This window comes from Chlorocebus sabaeus, chromosome 7 (genome assembly GCF_047675955.1).
Source record: "Chlorocebus sabaeus isolate Y175 chromosome 7, mChlSab1.0.hap1, whole genome shotgun sequence".
NCBI lineage: Eukaryota > Metazoa > Chordata > Mammalia > Primates > Cercopithecidae > Chlorocebus > Chlorocebus sabaeus.
This window is the reverse complement of record NC_132910.1, coordinates 63,776,572-63,791,576: the sequence shown is the minus strand read 5'-3', so window position 1 is coordinate 63,791,576 and position 15,005 is coordinate 63,776,572. Positions and strand designations below refer to the sequence as shown.

The following is a 15,005-nucleotide window of genomic DNA, read 5'->3' as shown; positions in this document are numbered from 1 at the left end:
TGTATTTTTTTTCTTCAAAGATAAATTATTTTACATCCACCCCAGGGCATAGATCTAGTAAGATATTTTTGAATGACTGAATTAGTTTTTCTACTAACATTGAAATTTAATTTAAGTATAAATATGTATGTGTGTGCATTTAACTTCACTTTTTTTAAGAAGCAGATAGATACGTAGGACAGAAAAGTATGAAGTTATTTCTTTTTTACTTTTTTCTGATATGATAAAGTTTGGTTTCCCACCATGCAAGAGACAAAGCTCAGTTTTGAAGGTTTTCTATATTACGCAATGTTTGCCGTAGACATTTACATTTCATTAGCATATTCTGCTCTACATGAAATCCAGCGTTGAATGCTCCCAGCGCGCTAAAGCTAATCCTCTTTAAAGAGCTACAGGCTATATTACATGTGGCCACAGCAGCAGTCTTGCCATCGCTGCATCACTTTGAAGACGATGAACAGAGTTCTCTTGTGTGTCTGTCCATATCCAGACTCATAAACCTCTGCTTTCTGTGCTGTGAAATCCTTCTGTTTTCATCAAGGAGAGTTACAAGGAGGCTGAAATCCAAGTTACCATTCTGAAAGCTGTACTGCACTTGAAGAGACGATATTATGCTGATTTCACTTTTTCCTAAGTATCTATCCACAATCTTTTCAACTAAGATTAAAATGAACTATATCCAAGTATTTTTGGTTCTTTGATTAGGATCAAGTGCTAACCACACCTTCTGTCTAGGGAATCTGATCCTGGATAATCAAGAGAAAGAGACTCAGCGATGTCACAGCTTTGCAGGGCAACATTAAACATTTAGATGCATAATTTCTAGGTAGCTCACTTTTCCATAGACAAAGACGACTCAGCTGGCTATATCCAACTGAGCCGCCAATAGATGATGCAGTGATCCAATTTCAACAAAGTATGGCAAACTAAAAATTATACAACATTGCAGAAAAAGTATTTTTTTAGTGAAAACAAAGGAAAATTAGTGAAGTCCGTATTCTAGTGATGACATTCCCTTAATAATGCTTAAATTATTTTTTAAAAGAAAAGTGCTATATTATAAAGAAGACTGATTTTGTTTTACTTCTCTTGTAGTTAACTAATTTATAAACAAATAATTGGTTTATAAGCTATCTGTAATTTTAAAATAATTATTGTGTAAAAATTGCTATTGAAGATGTCTGTTATACTATCTAATGTTATTTTACTTAAAGCCCCAATTAGTAAATTGTCCTATGATTTCAAAGCAAGAGACACTTTGATTTTCATGCCAAAGAAATATATTTCTTCTTATTTGATTATGGACATCTGAACCTCAACATATTATCCTTTTTTGCTTTTACGCCCAGGAAACTCAGAGCCAGGATTTGTGCTCAGATCCAGGGTTGTCCCTCATTTGGATAACCTTGTACAAACTAACCCATACCCTTCATTATTTGGTCCATCTTCTTTACCCTTGACTTAAGAGCTCTGGACACACCTGTGTCTCTCATTGTGGGTAATTTCAAATATTTTTGAAGATACATGCAGAGTAAAGAACATTTCTCAGTAGTGCTTCTTATTTAAAGTAGCCATTTTCTTCACAAGCATATGCTAAAGGAGCTTTACAGCACGGTGGAAGGAACTCTGAGTTTGGGGTTAAGTAGGTTTGCCCACTACATAGCAGGTAGTTTTTGCCTGCTCTCCTGAGGTGACCATGAGGTAGATGACCAGTTATAATTGTATCTCTGTTCCTGTGAACCACTTTGGCACTTTCAGAAATTAAATGAAAACTTTGCTACGAGTTGTCATGCCATCTTCCTTTAATTCTGGCAATATCTATATTCAGGCTGATATTTATTTATAGTTAATGTAACTCTCTGCTTGTTCTTACATTCCACTCACTTCCAAGGTAAAACATACTCTGAAAGACCTTATGATTTTATTTGCAGCCATCCAGACACTAGCAAATACCTTTCCCAAGAGGTATACATTTTTCTATGACTGCACCACTTTGAAATTTATTAAGCATCTTTTCTGTAGGCTTTTCCTCTTATTCCTTATATATTTTTTTTCTGGTTGTCTGTTTAGCATCACTTTCTAATTTAAACAAGGTAGAAAAAAGGTATGGAGTTGGGTAGATTTGCAATTATTCAAAATATTGTACTCAAAAACAGTTTTCCTCGGGGAAAAAACATTTGAGTATGAACATACTTAAAAATTAAAATGACAGCCGGACGCGGTGGCTCACGCCTGAATCCTAGCACTTGGGGAGGCCAAAGTGGATGGATCACCTGAGGTCAGGAGTTCAAGACTGGCCTGGCCAACATGGTGAAACCCTATCTCTACTAAAAATACAAAAATTAGCTGGGCATGGTGGCGTGTGTCTGTAATCCCAGCTACTCAGGAAGCTGAGGCAGGAGAATCGCTTGAACCTGGGAGGCAGAGGTTTCAGTGGGCCGAGATCACGCCATTGCACTCCAGCCTGGGTGACAGAGTGAGACTCCCTCTCAAAAGAAAAATTACATAAAGTCGTTTATTAATCAAAATCATTTTAAAAATTATTAGCAAACCATTCAGCTTTTATCCAAAATAAATATATATTTAAACTTATTACTGAACATTTCTGAAAATTCACAGTATAGCAGACTTAAGAGATACTTCACAAATCCTCAAAAGGAAAAAATTATTTGACCACAACTCATAAAAGCTCTACATTATTAATTCAAAATTAAATTTTTTTATTGAGCCACTTGGAAATTAATTTCTTTTCCTTTCCTTTCCTTTTTTTCTTTCTAAAAACACAGTCTTACTCTGTTGCCTAGGCTGGAATGGAGTGGCATGATTGTAACTCACTGTGGCCTATAACTCCTGGCTCAAATGTTCCTCCCACTTCAGCCTCCCAAGTAGCTAGGACTGCAGGCACATGTCACCATCCCTGGCTCATTTTTACTTTTTAAAATTTTTTGTAGAGATGGAGTCTCACTACTATTGCCCAGTCTGTCTCAAACTTCTGACCTCAAGCAGTTCTCTTGCGTCAGCCTCCCAAAGTGCTGAGCTTACAAGTTTGAGCCACTGCACCCAGTCCAACACTTGGAAGTTTCAATAGCACTCAAAAACCATCTTATTGTCATTTTCCAATACATTTCCAGACTTAATGCAACCAAAACTATGTTTAGATGAAAATTTATAGCTTTATAATCTTTAATAATAAAAGCAAAGAAGTATAAAATGTGATTTTTATTTCAAATAAGTAAAAAGAGAGACAAACTAAAACTTAGGAAGTTGGGGGAATGCATACACATAATTTTTTTTAAAAAATAATAATTTATAAAAAGTAGATAAATAGAAAAACCTAGTTGTTTAAAAGGTCAGTACAGTGGCTTTCAGGAAAATCTAATGAAAAAAAGGACTCTTTTCAGAATGGAAAAAGGAATAAAAACACTGTTATGATTAAGACTTCAGAAGTATAATAAACTATGATGTACAAATCCAATTTTAAAACATGAAAACTTATATTAACTACATTTTCTAGAATAATTTTTAATAGATGGTTAAAATTGGTTGAAGAAAAAAGCAATTTCTAGTTAAGAATAAGTGGAAAAATTTGTCTATTATTTCCAAGAAAGGTACCAGATTCAGATGTGGTTGTAGTCTATTTCCACCAAATTCTTTGGAAATATGTAATTTCTGGGATATTTAGATTATATAACTAATAGAAAAAATAAAAGACATTCCTAGTTCATTTTATAAGGTCAGCATAACTCTGTTATTAATACCTGACCAAGACCATGAACAAAAAAGATAACTATAGAAGATGCTGTTGTTGCCCATCCATAGCTCCAAAATATTCACTGCCAACTACATATTTAATAAGAAATGGATTCAAGCTATTTAAGCGGGAGGAAAACTTTAATTATACACTTAAAATGGCTAAATTTTATGATTTGTGAATTATACTTCCATAAAGATGTTGAAAATTATATTCAGCTAAATTTCATTCATTAATTTTTGGTCATCTCAATTTACGAAAGAGGCAAATGACCCAAAGAGATTGAGCAACTTGCTTAGAGTTAAAGCTTTTTTTCGACATGAAAATTAATATTTCCAAATGTAGTTTATGTGTGTCTGTCTTCCCTGGATTCAACACTAAGTGACACCTGTCTGAATCTCATTTTACCCACTCTTTTAATGAGTCTACTTTCCATTGCCTAGGGTACTTCCTTATCTATCTCCACTGAGTGTGGCTGCTCATTTGATTACTTTTCTGCTGGGATCACTAGGTCTAAAAAGAGCAAGTGAAAACCTACACTTTGATTCATTCCTCTGTTCACTCATTCATTCAGACAGTCAACAAATATTTATTGAGTGCCTACTATGTGCCAGACACTATTCTAGGCACTAGGGAAACAGCAGTAAACAAAAGTAGATTTAATCGTTTTGAGAGGTAGATTCCAGCCAAGGGTATGGATTGGTTGGTTGGTTGGTTTTACATTCGTTTATTTTTTCAGAATGCAAAGCCCCATGAAAAATTCATGACAGAGGACTTACATGCTATAAAAAAATAAGCACTTCCCACATCCATTCAGATTGGATAAAGATCCCAAGAACGCAAGGGATGAATCAGAGCTGTTGAAACATGATCCTTCTGTGGAAGCCCTGCACCTGTCCTCCTCAGGAGAAGTCCAAGAAAGCCAAGAATTAATGAGGAAGACCCTTTATTACTGGAATCTGCTTAGATTTAACTAGGTCAAGCTTTCCCTCATTCAGATGAAACGGCATTTTGAGAGAGAGATTAAACTGTCATCGAAAAATATAAAGAGTTATATTTTGGCCTCCAGAATTTGTGGCTTGAATATTATATCCATTATGCAGGTCTCTCAAAGCTGGTACTCAGAAACTCCCCTCACACAGATATTGGTCCCTGTCCTGCCACATTTTGTCAAACAGGATTCCAGTGAGTTTGTTCATTTCTATCCCAAGATGGCTCCAGCTTCTACTTCCTGCTAAGAACATCCAATACTACAGGAGGACAGGAATCCAACCAACCTCCCGCAAAGGCATTCATATCTACCTTTTGCAAAATGAAAAGAACCTTTATCATCTGGCTTATCTTGTTCTTTAGAAAAGACTACAGTTCAATGATTAGAATCACAATAAGTGCCCAAAATCAAATGATTGCATTTCCCTGACTCAAAAAGGATCTTAACGTAGGCACTGTGAACCCCTGGAATGTGATAGGTTGGCAAAAGCTAATCCAAGACCCTTGTTATCCAATCTTTCTTTCTGGCTCTAGCAGTAACTGTAAATGAGGAACAATGATCATACAAAACAAAGTAGCCTAGGATTTTTTTTCTCATCCAGCTTCCAGAAGAATAATTAGATCCAAAAGAATCCTATGGCATAAGGATTTGGGTCCAACATTGGAAAAGCTTTTGAGTTACCTAGTTTAAAATAATAGGTAAAATTCCTCCTTATCGCAACTTTCCCTTAGATCCCCTCGGATATATATGCCCTATTAATATGCCAAGATTCCTATATAAGAACTAAGCTTTAAAACCACCTTAAAACTTTAAAACCACCTTAAAATTTGATATCCTCATAGTATACACTATCCTAATCAATATTATTTAGATACTTGCTGTGTTAACATGGCCCTGAACAAAGCTTCATTTATTGGCAGTATGGATAGGGAAAACCACTTTTCTTTTCTTTTCTTTTTTTTTTTTGAGACAGAGTCTCGCTCTGTCACCCAGGCTGGAGTGTAGTGGTGAAATCTTGGCTCACTGCAATCTCCACCTCCCAGGTTCAAGCGATTCTTATGGCTCAGCCTCCCAAGTAGCTAGGACTACAGGCGCATGCCACCACACCTGTTTAATTTTTGTATTTTTAGTAGAAATGGGGTTTCACCATGTTGGCCAGGTTGGTCTCGAACTCTTGACCTCAAGTGATCCACCTGCATTGGCTTCCCAAAGTGCTGGGATTAAAGGCGTGAGCCACTGAGCCCGGCCTGGAAAACTTTTTCTTCAGGAAATTTGTGATATGCATCTAAGGCAGTGCTTAGAGGGAAATTTGTTCTGTATCCTGATCAGGGTGTTTATTACACAGTTCTATACATTTGTTAAAATTATAAAATAAAGAACAAACAAAATATCAGTGTTGCTGTATGTTAAGTTAAGAAATAAATAAAAATAAAGCCTATTTATGCTGTTTACCCAAAAAAAAAAAAAAAAAAAGCGCACACATACGAAAAATCCAAAAACAAACAAACAAAAACAAAAGGAAAAGAAAAAGCATTAAGAAGCTTCGTGCTTCTGTTAGGCTGTGTGGCAGAAGTGTCTAAATATCAGAAGGAGAGTCTGACCAAGTTATACCCACACGAGAATGGGCTTACACACCAATAGAATTGTAGAATTCTTTTTTCTAACTTATGTCAACAGAAACTAATGGAATATGTGTGCAAATGGATTCTTAAGTGCTAAATGAAGGAAGAAGAAAGGAATATAGCTCCTTTGGGTCAAACATTAATGTGGGTTCTTCTACCAGAGACTCTGGTAATTGTGCTAGTTCTGGTAGGTGGGATTGGTTATGACCATTTGTTCAGTTGGTTGGCTGGTACCTGAACTCAGTGTTGGCCTACACTAAAGGAAGTCAAGCTGTTAGAAATTAGTATACTGTGGATGAAGATATACAGATACCTAGAGAGAGAAATATTAGAATAGATTTGTGAGGGTGATCTGCTCACTCAACCCCGTAGCGTATCACTCCTAATTACATTCCAGGGATAGTCCTAGTACCAAGGCATTACAAAACATATTAGTGAGAAAGTACACATCACTAAAGAGCAAGATGGCAACTATACTTTGTAATCTGGGGATGAAAGTAGAAATGTGCTCCATGATATACTCTCTTTAGAATTGAGAGGATATTGGAGAGGCATAAACCAAGAGGCAAGGTGGGCATAATTATGCGGGGCCAGATCAGTAATCAGAATGGTTTGACCTGCAAGGACCTTTAGCTTCAGCTTTAATACATAGGCAGTACACTAAGGTTTTACTCCATCTATGTATTATAATTGAAAATCCTAAGCCTGGCAAATAGAATTGTGGCTTGAGGGACCACAGTCTCATAGTCTCTTACTTCCCAGAACTGAGTTGGTTCATAGACCCAAAGCCCCTTGCATGAAATGGAGGCTGGGAACCCTTGAAGCCAAGTTCTTTGAAACTGCATCTCAAGGTTTCCTTTTAGTATTCACCAAAGTGATCTGTAGTAATTCACTAGGGTAAATGTACAATGGAGAAACTAAAATAGTTAGACGTTTTCGAGATTATTGGAATTGTTTCTGAGCTACAGCCTAGGGACATATACCACCACTACAATCCAACCATCAGAAGGAAAGCTTAAGAGGGTTGGGTGATAAATGGAATATTGGATGAAATGTATCTCAGTGTGTTCATTCTAGGTCCAAGCGTTCATCCTGTATTTATTTTCCAAGTTCCTATATGTAGAATTAGAGAAGACCTTACTCAGCAAGTGGCAGAATTCCTACATTGGCTCCCTGACTGTACTGTGTCATAACCTAATATTCAGGGACCTTGATCATTTCACCATTTCATAGGACATCGACCACGGCCATGTAATTGATGGCAACCAGTCAATGAATCTGCTGAGCATAAATTAGCGAATACACAAGATGCCTTGGTAAGGCTTACATGTGACTAAGGATAAGAGAAAAATTCCATAAAAGTTCAGAGATCTACTAACTCACTGATGTTTCTGGGGGTCTAGAGATCTGGAGTATATTGAGATATCCCCTTCAAATTGTGAAAGTCACTTTAATGTACCTTCTTGCATCCAGTTCTAGGAAGAAAGAGGCACAAATATTTGGTGGACTTTCAGTATTACACAGGCAAATTAACTGGTATTCTTCCTTCCTCCTTATTGATAAACCATAGGCTTTATATTTAAGGAAGGTCCGAAATAAAAGAACATTCTTTTGCCAGTTCAGTTTAAAGAATAAACCTCTCTTGCCACTTAGCCCTTGGGACTGTAGAGTGAGTGACTGTGGCAAATCAGGATGCCATATTGATCCTATGGAACTCCTGAATAAGATTATCATAGCACAGACCCCAGACTTGAGGGTAAAGTCATATCTCTTTGGCAAATATCTGTTTTCCTTGAGAAACCTCACCTAGTGGTGGTTATTTGGTACTGTTAGAGATTGAGTGTCTAGACATAAGAAATCAACTGATTATGTATGAGACCTGAGCTGCCCATCCGAATCAGATGCGACTTGATTGACCTGTTTGAAAATTTGGATGTGCACAGCAGCTCTCCATAATCAAGTTGAAGAGGCATATACAAGATCAGACTTAAGCAACTGCTAAAGGCATATGAAAGTTTCCTGAGCAAGTGGCTCAAACTCTCCTACTAGTCTTGCTCTGATGCCACATCTCCTTAGACCCACATATACAGTGTCATGGGGATTTCTCTATGGACAGGACAGAAAATGTCCAAGGCTGATTTACTGATGTTTATGCATAATATACTGTCATATTATGCAACTGATACAGCATTGGAGCTCTCCTCACTGTCAGTCATGAGAAACAAGTGAGAAGATAAATCCTCCCAATAAATAGACTTTAAGTGTTAACTCAAATTGTATACTTTGCCTACAAGGAAAGAAAATCACAGTGCAATTCAAAGACAGAGCTGAAAGGTTGGGTTAGATGATGAGGAAATTGAAAGGAACAAGATTGAAGGATAATGACAAGGAGGTTTAGGGTAGAGATACACGTATGGATATGGATGGACCTCACAGAATGGGTTTACGATATCAGGATACTTGTGCACCATGTAAATGTCCACCAAAGGGCTCCCACTACAGAAGACACCCTCTCAATAATCAGCTGGCAAAAGACCAGTACTGCACATGTCAGTTTTCCTGTCTCCCTACTCTCACTATTGTTCCTCAATGAGTTCAAGAAAAAAGTAGCCATGGTGACAAAGATGGAGGTTATTATGCATGGACTCAATCACATGAAGTTCCCCTCACCACAGCAGATCTGACTACCACCACTATCAAATGCTTGAAACGCCAGCATAGTGAGCCCTCCATTTAGCTCTAATCCCGAGGGATGAGGGTGGAACAGCTAACCTCCTGTTGGCTGTACATAGTGAACCTCTTTCATCATGGATTTGTAGCAGTTTTTCTCCCTGGAATGGACATTCGTTCTGGATGTAGGTTTGGCTCCCTTGCTATGCTTCTCTTAACAATACTGTCTGTGGACTTACTGAAAGCTTAATTCACCCACATTAGTCCATACAACACTGCCTCTGGCCAAGGATGCTACAGGACAGGGCGTTTCCCACAGGATTCATTGGTCATACCATAACCCTGGAGCAGCTGGCCTTATAGAGCAAAGCAATAATCTATTACATACTCCATTTTAGAGCCAGCTGGAAGACATGAGGCACGAATACTGGTGTAGAGAAAATGGTATATTCTCTGAATCAATAACCAATATATGGTGGTGTTTCACCCAAGGACAGGTCACATGGGTCCAGGAATCAAAGGGAAAAAGTGAAAGTAGAACCTCTCACATCACGGGGAGTGCTAGATTTAGTAGATTATAACTCTAGCCTTTTAACCAGTTGCAAAAACAAGGACCGTTGCCAGTATTCATATTTCCCTGTTTGTGTGGTAGTGCATATGTTCATACCTTAACCCATTTCTTTTTTCCCCTCTCCCTGTTGCCTATTAATTTATACAGGCTACAATGGTGGTGATTACCTTTATAGCTTAGTCTGTGAATGACATGTAGGTACTTTTATAAAACTGTTGCCAAATGTCTCCTTTGTCTTATTTAAGTGTTCATGCAATGAATTCTTCCTGGAATTAAGTTTCAAAAATAAGTCTGCATTTACGGATGAACTTACACACACTCCTTTACTGACTGATGAAACCAGCTTGTTCCTCTTCTGACTTGGTTGCCTGGAGGCTGAGAACTTTCTGTAAGCTCTATTGTATGATTCATTCAACACAGGTTTCCAGGACCCAAGTTTCTTTCTTTGTTTATTCCAAATGGTTTCTGATCAGCGTTTTTCAATTTAACTTTTCCTTACACTGGATTTTTGTACATTTTAGTAGTGCATGTCACTTCAATTCCTTTTCACATGTACTTACGTAAATACGTAAGTAAATAAATAAACTGAGCTTTTAGTGAAGTAGTTTGTGGCTTCCCCTTAGCAGGTTGGTCACACAGTAGCCTGTTCATTCAACCAGTATTTATTAAGTGCTTACCATGTACAGACATGACAGGCCTATACCCCCCATCCTTGTGCGTGTCTTCATGTCCTTGACCATTGCTGTGATTTCAGAGGCCCCATTGTCAACCTCATGAGCAATGCCATGGGGTGATATATTGCTGCTCTTATTTGGACTGTCTTCCAGAGACTATTCCTGATTGTTCCTCACTCCCATCCCCTGAAGTCTGCCTTCTACTAATGGGTGCCTTTAAATCCAAATCCGCTCTTAGATAACATCTTATAATTTCTGAATTCTCCGATAACTTTTATACTTTCATATTTTAGGTTAACTGCAACCTTATGGCTTTTAGAAGTTACTCCAAAACCAAAATGGCCTCATCCTGAGAGCCAAGGGTTTTCTTTGTTTTGAAATAAAAAAGTGAAATACGTGGGTCTGGGCAGGTGTTATGTTCTCAGTGAACACAAACATTGTAGTTTCTGGAAAGATGTGTTCTTTACTGGCAATAGTGAACTAGCATTTCAGTTATAAGTCAGTCTCTTCAGAGTTTGATTGGTAAAAATAAATGGATTGGACTGGGCAGAGTCTACTCAGCTTTTCTCTTTTTCTATTGTTTAGGAATACTGTTTGTCTAATATGGGTACAATTCTCCATAAGTGCTTGGATTATTTTCCTCTTTTTCTCCCTAAACTGATTTTTCCTCCTTCCTGCCGCCTTGTTCTTCCCAAGCACGTATATTTATTCTTTCATTCATTCAACATTTTCGTAAGTACCTACTATATGCCGGCGCTCCACGATGTGAAAGGTAAAGGGATGAAAACGGCACAGTCTCTGGACTCTAGAAGCACACATCTGTGTGGAGGCCAATGTGTAGAAAATGATTACAGCCTTGTGATAAACGACAGAGCAGAGGCACCGTGGAAGCCTAGTGATGTCCCTTCACCTGACGCACAAGCTGCGAGGCTCTCTGGGGATAATGACCCTGCTTTCTAATGCAGCACAAGCTCATCAATCTATCATGTTGGGTGAGATGCCGGGCTCTTTCACAGCTGAAAGAACCAACAAAACATCCCAGGCCACCGCATGAGCAGGCACAGTTTTGGAAGTCACACTAATTTCCCCACAAATCCACATATATGCAATGTGACCTGGGATGGTAAAACGAGTACTCTGAAGTAGAATTTTAAGGAAAAAAATTCATATTTCTCACGTAAGGCACAGAGATTACACAAAAGTATTAAAGAGCTTTCTTAGGAGTCCTGAATGCCCGGTGTGGCACTCCAAAAGTCTCTGTCAGCCAGTGAAATGATGTCAATAAAGGATGGTAATTGGTCCCTAAAGGATTGCCTTGGGGAGTGTGAAGAACAAATACTCAACAGTGGCAACAAGCGAGCAAGGGAGGGTATAATTATTTATCTAGATCAAAAGATGTGGATACTTTGGACATGTAGGATGTAGTCAGATAATTAAGTAGTGTTACGTATGCATTTCTGCACTCCCCAAGAGACTTCCAGGAAAGCTATTTACCTTCCCCGTTTGATACTTCTTGCTCTTATATCAATGACTAGCAGCCAGTGTGAACAGAGCCAAAACCTTTCTACCAGCAGCTAATGCAGTCTAGTCCGGCAACAGTGGGCATGACTGCGAGTGGGCTCTTGTCCACAGACAGAAGGAACCTGGTGTGTCAGCAAAGAATCTTTGGGCCTGTGGTCATAAACAGAACTTATTAATGTATTGACTTTACTTAGTCCTCTCGTCAACAAAACAAAAACCACTGCTTTCTTTTTTAGATAGTTATTGCTTAGCATTCCCCCTATCCAAGTTCGCCATCTACAGGTCATATCATTTACAAATTGCTTTTAAGGTCTTCAGAAGATTGCATATGAGAATTCACGTGTGCCTCCTATTCAGGGAGGTGATACTACTAATTCTTGATTGATGCCACAACTGATGGCTATTACTGTATAACTACTCTCCTGTTAGATATTGACTGCACTCTTCTTTTACGTTATCACTCAGGGATTTAGGGTAAAAAGGTAATAGTGAAAAAAGTGTATGTTTTAGTGCCATATTTCTTAACTTGTTAGAAAAATTCACTCTTCTTTGGTTAACATAAAAGTATCAGTTTATTACAGATCACAGAGCTTGTTAGTAAGTTGCAGAGTTGGTGTTGGAATGCAGATCTGTCTCACTTCAAACCTGCACTGTGAACAAATTCATCATACTGTCTCTGAATATTTTGTTTTTCTATATTTCAAACGTAGAATGACTGCCTATGGCTTTTCAACTACCCTCTCCCCCTCACTTTGAAATATACTCTCCTGGGCAGGGGGCATCTCCCTACTGCTTCAGTGAGCAGGAAAGAGTGACCCTTCTTGATGTACTGCACAGTGACTGAGAATACAGGCAGAAATGCAGAGAAGCCTCCTGCACCACCACGTTAGTCCAACAGCGTTCCAGAAGTCCAAGGTGAAACCGTAACCCGCTCCTCCTCTTCCTGGAGCTTAACTTGGCAAGTGCCTCCTGATCAGACCTCTATTCATTTGGAGTCCTCCCTGTGGGCTCTAAATGAACCCCTGTTCAATCAGCAATGCCTAGATTTATGTACACAGAGGGGCTGCGGCCTGCTCTGCAAAAGCATCCTTAAGTTGGAGTTTCTGTCATATTTTTCTTCGGAGGTTGCCTTTTAAGAAGACCATCAAGAAATTAAAGACACCCAAACTAGTTTTGGCATAAAGGGGAATGTATTGGTGGACATGAGGACAGGAAATGCAGACAGTCCTCATGTGGAATTAGAACAAGGAAACGGAAAGCTGTTAGTGCAAGGCTGCCTCTCTTTCTCTCTCTCTCTCCACAGTCTGATTTATTCATTCCATAAAGACTTGAATGCCTACTATGTGTCAGGCACCTTGCTAGGTAGGTGGGGCAAGAGTACCTAAAGAGGTAAACGAAACAGACAAGGTCCACTTCATCTCTCCCTGTAGACCATCTTCATCTGATCCATTTACGATGGCTTTGCATGACCTCTCGACTCAAGCATTTAACAGAAACTAACTCAGTTGCAGCGTCCTTAGTTTAAGGATAAAATCTTAGCACAATGTATGGCTTGTTCCTTCCAGCGTTTAATCAGGTGTACAACAAAGGGGCTGGTAGCAGGGAGGTTTGCATGGACAATCTCAATAGTCAGGGAAAAATAAATTATGTAAAAATGGGATGTTGGGAAGGAGAAACTGACTGGTGAAAGAAACGATGATCATCTCTACTGCGAAGACTTTCAAAGATAAAGGGATGATGAAGGTTTCCATAAACTTGAGGAAAGAAGGGGAAAGAGCCCTAGGAAGGCCAGGCACTCATGCTGAGGTAGGAAAGGCTTTGATGGCTCATCCAGAGGCACCAGTTTGAGTGTGAGGGGAGACTCTGAGTAAGGCACTGCTCGTTCACACAGCCTCTCACCCAGGGCCTTAGGGAAGCCTGGGTGAAATCCCTTGGGAGGGTAGAAGGGAGCGGAGAGAAGAGGGGAATTACAAATCTTAAAAACAAGGCCTTCCCTGGAGTGCCTGAAAAACTCATAGTTGCTTAAAAGCTCAAATTATTTAAGGTTGCTGAAACATTTGTGAACCCTGGAGGCAATCAATCTCCAATTATGAGAGCAGCAGATGGAGAGCAGCGATACTACAGCAGTGGCTCATGAAGACTGGAAGGCATCCAGGAAAAAGGGGGCAGGGAGGCTAAAAGTTGAGATGTGCGATAACAAAACTCTGTATGATTGCCCCCTTAAGTTTTATAGACACGACTACTGTGGTCCGGAGAAAGAGTATTTACAATCATCAGTGTAAATGTGAACTCTACTCACGAGTCTGGACTTTGAACTTGAATGTCCTAAATATGCCTCAAGTCCCTCATTTCTAATACCATCACAAAATGTTTCAGCTTAACTCCTGCCCTTCAAGGGAATCTTCAGAGGATACAATATTTCATTTGCTTAAACTATACATTTCTAAGGAAGTGTTTAAGTCTGACCGAATTTATTCATATGATCTACTTTGATTTGTAGTTCAATTTACAATTTTGGGGGAAAAGTCATGGCTGGTAAATGTGAATAGTGTCTAAAGTTTTCAAAGAAATTTGGTCCATGCCAAAAGGCTGCATATATAAAGAGCTGTGATTACTGTAATGCTGATTTAGGGAGATAGGTGCATTACCTTAGGTAATTTGAACTTCATCAGTGATTACTTTGTATAGTGAGTCCTAGATTCATTTTCCATGAAGTAATGTGCTTAGGTATTTTATTACAAAGCCAAGTAGTCTACAATGTCTTAGCTTTTGTTATGCTTCTGATTTTTCCTCCTTATCAGGTCTGAAATTTGAAACTATTCCCTCAAGGGATTCACTCTATTTGCCTTTTTTTTTTTTTTTTTGGTTACTCAGTGTCTCTCCTTCTTCTCATTAATTAATTAATTTGCTTCAACAAATATTTATTGAACCCCTCTGATGTTCCAGGGTAACCAAAATTCTTACTTTCACAGAATAGTTTTGGGACAGACAATCTACCACGAGCTCTGGGCATCTCTGCAAGTTCTTGCAGTGTATGTCAAGAATGAGAGATCAGGCCTGGTGCAGTAGCTAACACCTATAATTCCAACATTTTGGGAGGCTGAGGCAGGATGATCATTTGAAGTCATGAGTTTGAAACCAGCCTGGGCACACAGTGAGACTCTCATTGCTATAAAATAAAAATAAAAATATTAGCCTGTAGTAG

The 15,005-nt window shown here is 38.7% G+C and overlaps 1 protein-coding gene and 1 pseudogene across 10 annotated transcripts in view; both read right to left on the bottom strand.

The window, feature by feature from the left end:
- The window catches only part of ALPK1 (alpha kinase 1), a 140,474-nt gene that overhangs the window by 103,918 nt on the left and 21,551 nt on the right, over positions 1-15,005 (bottom strand). The window lies entirely within an intron of this gene.
- The window catches only part of LOC140712014 (regulator of telomere elongation helicase 1 pseudogene), a 35,631-nt pseudogene extending 20,626 nt beyond the window's left edge, over positions 1-15,005 (bottom strand).